Source organism: Polypterus senegalus, chromosome 4 (assembly GCF_016835505.1).
Source record: "Polypterus senegalus isolate Bchr_013 chromosome 4, ASM1683550v1, whole genome shotgun sequence".
NCBI classification, from domain to species: domain Eukaryota; kingdom Metazoa; phylum Chordata; class Cladistia; order Polypteriformes; family Polypteridae; genus Polypterus; species Polypterus senegalus.
In genome coordinates, this window is record NC_053157.1 from 71,234,867 (window position 1) to 71,238,325 (window position 3,459).

At 47.1% G+C, this 3,459-nt stretch overlaps 1 long non-coding RNA gene across 1 annotated transcript; it reads left to right on the forward strand.

The window, feature by feature from the left end:
- Positions 1 to 238: 238 nt before the first annotated feature.
- Positions 239 to 869, forward strand: LOC120527437. The gene is made up of 3 exons (XR_005633332.1): positions 239 to 317; positions 511 to 653; positions 757 to 869. It is a non-coding gene; the product is annotated as an uncharacterized LOC120527437 (long non-coding RNA).
- Positions 870 to 3,459: the final 2,590 nt, after the last annotated feature.

Here is a 3,459-nt window from a genome sequence, read left to right on the forward strand (position 1 = left end):
CCATTTTGTCAATTTGGGGTCGGATCAAACCGCCCCTATGGTGTACCAAGGTATTGCACTTCCTCTTTGGCAATGACTGTTTTTTCAGGGTTAACCACAAGCCCAGCTGTTTTTAACCTTTCAAACACATCCGCCAGTTGTTTTAGATGCTCCTCCCAGGTCTTACTGTATACTACCACATCATCTATGTAGGCTCTAGCATACCTCTCTGCTCCTTGCAGCACTTTGTCCATGAGGGCTGGAAGTTCGCCGCCGCTCCATGCAACCCAAATGGCATGACCGTGAACTGGTACAAACCTCCGGGAGCCCTGAAAGCGGTAAGTGGTTTTGCTTCATCGGTGAGTGGGACCTGCCAATAACCTTTACAAAGATCAATTGTTGTTAAATATTTTGCTGGACCTAGCTGCTCTACCAGCTCGTCCACTCTAGGCATTGGGTAGGTATCAAAAGCTGAGATGGCGTTAAGCTTACTGTAATCCACACAGAATCTCATCTGTCCGTTCTTTTTAGGAACGAGTACCACAGGACTACACCAGTCACTCACTGAAGGTTCGATGATGCCTAAATCTTTCATCTGTTCCAGCTCCTCTCGGAAAACCTCTTGTAGGCGTGCAGGAATTCTACAGTAGGATGTTCTCACAGGACCTGGGGATGTAAGGCGAATATCATGATGTATGAGAGGAGTCCTACCAGGCAAAGATCCAAACAGACCCTCTGGAATCAATTGCTGTACTTCTGCTCTTTTGTCTCTTCAAGATGTTCCAATGATGGTCCCACTTGGACTTCTCTGCAAGATGGCAAGTACTGCTCCTCCGATTCCTCTTCTTCTGGAACGCTACGAATGAATAGCTGACTTGAAGGGTTAGTATATTCCTGCCATGGCTTCAGCATATTAATATGAAAAGTTTGCCTTAATTTCCTAGGGTGATCAGGCATATCAATCTCATAAGTGACAGGACCTTTTGAGCAACTACTGTGTATGGCCCTTGCCACTTGGCTAAAAGACTGCTCTCTGAAGTAGGCAATAATAATAGTACCTTCTGTCCAACTGTAAGTTTTCGGTCTCTGACTGCCTTGTCATACCACGCTTTCTGCTTGGCTTGTGCGTTTTCCATATTTGCTTTAACAAACTGCGACAGGTTGGCGAATTTTTCCTGCAACTTAAGGACAAAAGTTAGCACATTTTGTGACTCAGTTCTGTCTCTATCTCCCTCTAGGGTTTCCTTTAGCACAGAAAGGGGTCCTCGCACATGCCGACCATACAATAGCTCAAACGGAGAGAATCCAGTAGATGCCTGCGGAACCTCCCGGTAAGCAAACAACAGGTATGGTAGCCACTGATCCCAATCTGATCCAGTCACGCTAACAAATTTCCTCAGCATCTGTTTTAAGGTGGCATTAAATCGCTCCACTAGCCCATCCGTCTGCGGGTGATAGGGTGTGGTCCTTAAACCCCGAATTCCTAACAAACTATTCACCTGTCTTATCAATTTTGCTGTTAGATTGGACCCCTGGTCAGTTAACATTTCTCTTGGGATCCCCACTCTGGCAAATAGCTGTATTAGAGCCCTCACAATGTTACTTGCATTTGTTTTCTTCAGGGAAAGGCTTCTGGGAACCGGGTTGCGTAGTCGCACACTACCAGAATATATTTATGTCCAGTGCGCTACGTTCGACAGGACCCACAATATCAACCGCTATTCTGGAAAAAGGCTCTTCCACTACAGGCAAAGGTATTAGTGGAACTTTGTCTCCTCTCTTCACTGGTCCAACTTTCTGACACTCTGCACATGCTTTTATATAATTTGTTACGTCTTTAGTCCATCCTGGCCAATAGAAATGCCGTGCTAGCCTATCAGATGTTTTTACTTGCCCCAAATGACCTGACCAGGGAATGCTATGGCTAATCTGTAACACTTTTGCCCTCAGACTAGATGGCAACACCAATCTCTGCCCATGGTCATCTTGATGATACAGGAGGTCATCTTTAATAATAAATTTCTCTCCTGTCTTAGACTGCGAACCCTTTGTGGCCTTGTCAAAGCAGACACGCAGACTGGGGTCGTCCGCTGAGCGGAAGCCACATCACTCGGTAAGTCGCTACTGTTTCCTGTGAGATCCAAAGGCAATATGAGCTCACCCTGCTTCTGGGGAACGCCCCAGAGCTTCTCACGCCTTCTCTGACTACGGGCTTTACGGACCGTGCCTGTCTTGTCAGCTTCCCCAAATGGCAGCACATCCCAGCCATCCTGGGCATCTTGCTTTTGCCTTGCCGCCTGGGCCCTTGTGACCATCAGAGTCTCCGCCTGCAGAGTACTCTGTAAGAGATCTTCGATCCCGGCACGTCCAACCCTAGTAGAATTGGGTAAGGCATGTTGTCTAATACGCCCATGGGCAACTCATATCCCAAACCTTGAATCTCCAGGTTCACCCGGACAAGAGGATAGGTGACTTCTTCACCATGGACACACCTCAATACTACCTGCTGACCTGACTGTACCACTTGGTCGACCAAACAGTCTTTCCTCACCAGAGACTGGGTGCTTCCTGTATCTATTAATGCAGGGTACAGTTTACCTGCCATAGTAACCCTTAGAATTTTCTCCCTATTCTTAAAAGGTGTCTTCTTCTCAGGTAGGGGGCATGGAACAAAACAAAATTTTGCCTCCTTACGTTTGTTTGGACAAAACTTAATTAGATGGCCTTTCTGTCCACAACCATGACACAACCAACCCTCCCTATAATCTGGCTTTGCAGGTGGGTTGACTAATCTTGTAGGACCACGACCCATTTCACCCCGAGACATACCTGTGGGCTTAGCTGTTGTTCTGGGCCTCTGAATGACTTTATCCTCCTTCCGCAGGTTCCTTGGACGATGGGCAGCCAGGAATACCTCAGCCAGCTCCGCTGCTTCTTTGGAAGTCTTTGGCCGATGCTCCTCTACCCATGTACGGATTTTAATATCAAATACCTGCAAAAGTTGTTCTAACAGAATAAAGTCAATTATCTGGTCTATTGAGTGTTTCTGGGGTTGTAACCATTTAGTGCATAATTCTTTCAACAGTGTCAGAAGTTCTTTAGGAGACTGACCTTCCTCCCATTCGAGAGAACGGAACCTCACCCTGTACGTTTGGTGCTGATCTCGTACTTCTCTAGGATGGCAGCTTTTAATGAGTCATAGATCAGGGACTCCTCTACTGGCATGGCCAAAATGCCGCCCTGGCCCCTCCTGTAAGTAAAGGAACAAGACGGATTGCCCAATCTGCTCTTGGCCAGTCACACACTGTAGCCACCCTTTCGAATGTTGAAAGGTAATGTTCTATGTCCTCGGGCTCCTGGAAGGGCATCAGACGAGGGTATTCCCAAGTTCTTGCTGAGGCTCCTCTACTTCTTTCTACAGGTTCATCAGAATTGGAGGACTGCGACTGTTGCACCAAATTCACCTGTCCCTGTAGCTGG